Genomic DNA, 6,148 nt, shown 5'->3' with positions numbered 1-6,148 from the left:
TGTAAAATCAAATATTTACCAAAATAATCTCTGGGTACTGCGAAGCTTGGAGATTATTAGTGAAATTGCTGCAATAAATCACAGGTTGCACGCTTAGGTATACTGGGAGATAGAAAATAAATAAAAAAATTGCACTTCCTAATAAAGATTTAATTAACGAAATAATGAGCAGTAAACACAACAAAATCAATACAATTGCAGTCAAACACAGCAGATGTCAACATGAATCCATGATGATTAAAAATACATCACACATTCCAATAAAATACATTTCACTGTTCATTGCTTAGAGGAATAAAAGCCACTAATGTTCTCCATAGTGATGATCCTTGATATTTACTCCAACAAAGAAACCCTGAAAGAAATTACCAACGTTAATGTATCTGCATAAAAAAAAGGCAAGTGCGCCACCATCCTTATTAAAAAATGATAATAATAACAACGTTTAATGTCCTGCAGGTTAACATGAATAACATAGGGCATAATCATAGAAAAAATACATACAAAAGAAGAAACAAGTAGTAAAATGCAGATTACAAAAAATTTATCATGCAAAATCTCAACGACGCTGTAGTAGCATTTATGAATATGCAGATGTTTTAATTTATTTTCAAAGATATTTTGGCAGGCTAAATGTTTAATTGAATTAGGAATCTTATTGTAGGTCATTGAGGCTGAATTGAGGACCTTTCTTGCTTATGTTCAGTGGCTGATTAGCCAGATGAACATTTTCTTTACCACATTTCACATGGCTATGTATAGCGGAATTAGGCATCAGCATATGTTGATTACTACAGACAAACGTTAAAAAATTCATGACAATATAATAAGTACATGGCAGAGTGAGTGTCCTTATTGAAACCCTTAACAATGATTTAACAGCCACCTTTCACATAGAAATTGCTTCATCTCTAGCTACACTAGCATAACTCTCCAGCTACGCTAGCATAACTCTCTAGCTACACTAGCATTTCCCCAGAAGAAAATTTTGTAGGCTAAATAGGAATGAATTTGTACATAGTTGTTAAGACCCAGTCTACGAGGAGGTAGTTGGGGCAAGTAAGTTTCCTAATCAAGTGGATACCAGTAGTAATTTCATTATTTTTGTAATATGTAGTCACCAATGAAGATTCACATTAAAGTATTATCTAAGATATTTGGTACTGTCACAGTGTAAAAAATATTCCTGCATGATAATTCCAATATGCCTGTAAATATACGTACAGGGCCCAAAACTCTGTCAATATTATTATAAAAAATTAAACTGGGCACAGACAGTGTACTTCACGTTGTGTCTCTGATCCATCTTGCAGCAACAAATAATTAAAAATATATTGAAACAAAAAATGCAGGTGAGAGAAATTTTGAACAAGCCAATGGCCTCAAGAAGGTCCCTGACAAAAATAAACTCCACCATGGTGGGTACAGGAAGGGTACAGGAAGGGTGGCATCCTTCATGGTGGGTAGTTACCCTTGCAGAACCCACGCCCTACCCACCATTAAGGGTAAGGGAAGGAGAGAAAAATCCTTCGTGTACCTTTCCTTGGTACTCCTTCCCTTACCATCCGTGTACCCTTCCTCTACCCACCATTAAGGTTAAGGGAAGGAGAGAAAAATCCTTCGTGTACCCTTCCTTGGAACTCTTTCCCTTACCATCCGTGTACCCTTCCTCTACCCACCATTAAGGGTAAGGGAAGGAGAGAAAAATCCTTCGTGTACCCTTCCTTGGAACTCCTTCCCTAACCATCCGTGCACCCTTCCTCTACCCACCATTAAGGGTAAGGGAAGGAGAGAAAATTCCTTCGTGTACCCTTCCTTGGAACTCCTTCCCTTACCATCCGTGTACCCTTCCTCTACCCACCATTAAGGGTAAGGGAAGGAGAGAAAAATCCTTCGTGTACCCTTCCTTGGAACTCCTTCCCTAACCATCCGTGTACCCTTCCTCTACCCACAATTAAGGGTAAGGGAAGGAGAGAAAAATCCTTCGTGTACCCTTCCTTGGAACTCCTTCCCTTACCATCCGTGTACCCTTCCTCTACCCACCATTAAGGGTAAGGGAAGGAGAGAAAAATCCTTCGTGTACCCTTCCTTGGAACTCTTTCCCTTACCATCCGTGTACCCTTCCTCTACCCACCATTAAGGGTAAGGGAAGGAGAGAAAAATCCTTCGTGTACCCTTCCTTAGGACTTAGCATTTATAACTGAAGAAAACATATCCTGAAAGACTCTCCTTAGCTACTTTCACCTGCTAAAGAGTATTGAGTTCCGTACAAGAACGTAAGCAGTCTTTGAAAGCAAATATAGACGGGCTACACAACTAATCTTTAAAATTTCCTTAAGGAAAACAATAATATACATATTCAGTGGTGTATCCAGGGGTGGGGTCCGGAGGGTTCGGACCCTCCGCCCCCCCGAAGTATAAAAACACAATCATTTTCCTTCATAATAGAAATCAAAATATTAAAAAATAATGAATTTAAAAAATATTTCTTTGACTATTGAAGTTTTTTCGATTATGAAAAGTGTTTGAATAAGTTGAATTCCAATACTTAATATCCTGTTTTTCAAAACTTTTCCCACCTGGTTTTGGACCCCCCCCCCCAAACGAAATTCCTGACTACGCCACTGTACACAATAGTTTCTGTAGTTGTGTGAAAAAAGCTCATTTATAAGTTCTTCCATTCACGTTTTAGGATGTAACCTATTTGTGTGGCTGACAATGAGACATCGCTAGAGTGATGTTCAGTATTAGAATGCCGATCTTATTTTCTGAAACGAAATAGGTGTGGTAGAAAAAAGTCACAGCTTTCTTCCACATAGGCCCGGGTGCGATTCTCATCTTAAGATTTTGTAGTATAACTTCCGTTGAGAAACTACATCTGACAAGTACCTCGATAGCCGAGGTTGTTAAATCTCTAGTTCGTAATATTGTAATATGTAGGTCCTGGGTTCAAGACCACGTGAAGGCTAATTTTTTTATGCCCTATAACTTTAGAAATCACTGTTGCAACTCATCCCCATTCGTTTAATTTAGTTTATTAGCGATTTTTAAAATTTTTATGTTAATTTATGGATTTTTAGTTTTTATTTTACCCTACCCTTCCTGTACCCTTCATTGAGGCTGGCCAAACCCTTCCCGTACCCTCCAGGAAGGAGAGGGCGTACCCACCAATGTTCTAAAATACCCTTCGTGTACCCTTGCTGAAGGGTACAGGAAGGGTAAATTTATCCTTCCTGTACCCTTCATCGAGGCTGGCCTAACCCTTCCCGTACCCTCCAGGAAGGAGAGGGCGTACCCACCAATGTTCTAAAATACCCTTCGTGTACCCTTGCTGAAGGGTACAGGAAGGGTACACTTATCCTTCCTGTACCCTTCATCGAGGCTGGCCAAACCCTTCCCGTACCCTCCAGGAAGGAGAGAGCGTACCCACCAATGTTCTAAAATACCCTTCGTGTACCCTTGCTGAAGGGTACAGGAAGGGTACACCTATCCTTCCTGTACCCTCAATGGAGGGTAAACCTCTCCTTAATGGAGGAGTTTATTTTTATCAGGGGTGATACACATTAAATTATTATGGCCACCAGAGATTGAAATACTGCATAAATATCACTACATACTAAAATGCACTCAAGATGCAGCAGAGTTATAAGAGAATCATTTAAATTCCCGTGTGGTATAGGGCCACAAGAGATATAAAATCTAAATGTAAGCAAAAATAAAATAATAATTACATGACCTTTAGTTAAACAGCAACACACTTCCACCATCCTTGTGAGGAGAATTCTAACTTGAGGTCACCAAAATGCATCAAACAGGTAGCTGCAAAAAAAGGGAAAGGCAACTATAATTTGATGATAATGGTCAAAATGAAAGCATTGAATGCATATGTAATAGCAATTTGCTGATTATTCTGTTATGAAATGCAACCATTTCATAGAATACCATGGACATAATTTGCTTAGAAAAAATACTGGCAAAGCTATATGATTAATTATGAATTTCATGCACAGTATAAATTTGCATCGATGTGGATGAGTAGATACAAAGTTACTTGTGATATGCAAGAGCTTTCACCTTCTTTACCATGTGATGTAGAAGCAACCATATTCACACCAGAGGAAATTTTAACAATGGATTTATAAGAGGCAACAGAAAAAACAGAGATGGCACGGCATTAAAATTTGATTGAGGGTTTCATTTGTAAATTACTCTCTGAAAAAATGTCTTCCACAAATAATGAAGTTATTATTTAGCTTAGCAACATCTTGTAAGAACAAATTAGGGTTGCCACATAATTCTCACCACTTCTTCTGATGTCACGCAGAAAGCCATGCACAAAAGAAAACGGTATACTGAATACCAAATTCAAGGAATGCCCAAGACATTCCATATCAATGCCACCACAAAATTAGTTTCTGACCCGCACAAATTTGGGTATGCTATAACTTGGTCCTTGACATATCTTTATTATTTAAATGGAGAGGGCCAAAAATTTATTTTTAAAGAGCTATCAGCATTTATGGTATAACATGGTTTCTGAAAATTGCCAAATCAATGCAATACAAATAAGATAAGTAATAATCAGTGGAGGAATTGATCACAATCTAGGGACAGTTTTTGTCTTTCAATAAAGCTGAGTATGCACTCAATTTAGAGAAGTCATGCAGAATATCGGCATAAAAACAATAGTCCTGGCAATTCGCTGTAAACGAAATTGCCAACAAATTAGCATAATACATACAAACCAGCACAATGGAAATAATATCCTTAACATTCACCGTCACGATCACTTACACAGAATGCAGTTGTACTGAGACCGTCACCTAATATGGCTCTTAAGTTTTTAATACCGGAAATTTTATCGCTAGTTTCAAGGCTGTAAACATTATCATTTCATTGGTAAATAAACTCAAACTGACAAGTCAATTAACTATAACACAGCGACCATTAATCACATACCGCAGTTAGGTACTCAACTACATCCAACAGCAAAAGAAAACACACATCTACGTACAATCGCGCAGGTAAAAACGTTTCAGACAATTTTTTATCCAGAAATTGAACACTACATATATAAAATACTTACACGACATAAATGACCGCGTACACGGCGTTTACAGCCACTTTCATAGCCTGTGTAGCCGTCTGAGTAGTGTGTGCAGTCAAACCGCACAAACAACACAGCCATTTCCTTCAAGGTAGACATCATTGGATAATTATGCTGAGTATGCCTTAAAGAAATAATGGCAACATTAGCAACAAAAACCCCATAAAATGACAGACCAAATGAACGTTTGACAAAATCAACAAAACCTTACCTGGTGAGTGGTCACGGAAATCGGAATATTTCACTGCACTTTCATTGACAGCCACTGACAACACATTTGCTACGTAATATCAAGCGTTATCTCACTTTAAATTTAGCTTGAAGCACATTTTCAACACTTTTAGCCTTTAAAAAAGCAATGAGGCACGACAGATTTCAAACCGCAAGCAACGGAAAACTTGGTATCAAAGATCATGTATTTCAGAAAGGAACCATGGAATCGATGCGCATTCCCGTCGTTACTTGTTTACCGCACCTATAAAAAACGATATAGTAACTTTAATTCTTCATTTTATGCAATATTATTCACCAGTACGTCTTAAAATAAAACAATAAAGAGATATTATTGTATTTCACAATTCAAAATTCAATAATCAAATTTAAATACAGCTTACCGCACCTATAGAGGGTATCCAGTCCGAGGGAACCAGTTTGCCCTATCCTCTTGGACAGCTATGGTACACACGTTGCGACGCCACAGAAATCGGGGTACGGCGGTCGGCGATTGGATGGTCTTGCAGGACCAACCGCCCGACCGTCGGGTCCGACTGTTTTCGTCGGGCGACAGGCCTACACACCCTCCAACTGTCGGCGCCAACGTAGTTGGTCCTGACAGTTGGGTGGTCTGGTTGGAACGTGTGTAGCGGCTTGATGTAAACATCATCTTCCTCTCCTTCGATGCTAGGGGGGACTGACAGAGTTGGAAGAGGGGGAGCGGGAGGGAAAGGGGATAGGCGAGGTGACCTTGAAGAAAAAGACCCTCTCGCCTCTGGCCTCTGGCTAGCTACTATCGTGCCATCTTCCTGCTTTTTGAGAATTAAA

The 6,148-nt window shown here is 39.0% G+C and overlaps 1 long non-coding RNA gene across 2 annotated transcripts; it reads right to left on the bottom strand.

The window, feature by feature from the left end:
• Positions 1 to 3,553: 3,553 nt before the first annotated feature.
• LOC124162545 lies at positions 3,554 to 6,012 on the bottom strand. 2 transcript variants are annotated; one of them, XR_006865608.1, is made up of 4 exons: positions 5,722 to 6,012; positions 5,319 to 5,582; positions 5,087 to 5,231; positions 3,554 to 3,819 (listed from the first exon to the last, which is right to left on the bottom strand). It is a non-coding gene; the product is annotated as an uncharacterized LOC124162545 (long non-coding RNA). The 2 variants fall into 2 exon arrangements; XR_006865607.1 differs by having other exon boundaries at positions 5,727 to 6,012.
• Positions 6,013 to 6,148: the final 136 nt, after the last annotated feature.

The sequence above is a fragment of the Ischnura elegans genome, chromosome 7 (assembly GCF_921293095.1).
Source record: "Ischnura elegans chromosome 7, ioIscEleg1.1, whole genome shotgun sequence".
Lineage (NCBI taxonomy): Eukaryota > Metazoa > Arthropoda > Insecta > Odonata > Coenagrionidae > Ischnura > Ischnura elegans.
The sequence above is the reverse complement of the archived record's forward strand: the minus strand, read 5'-3'. Positions and strand labels throughout refer to the sequence as shown.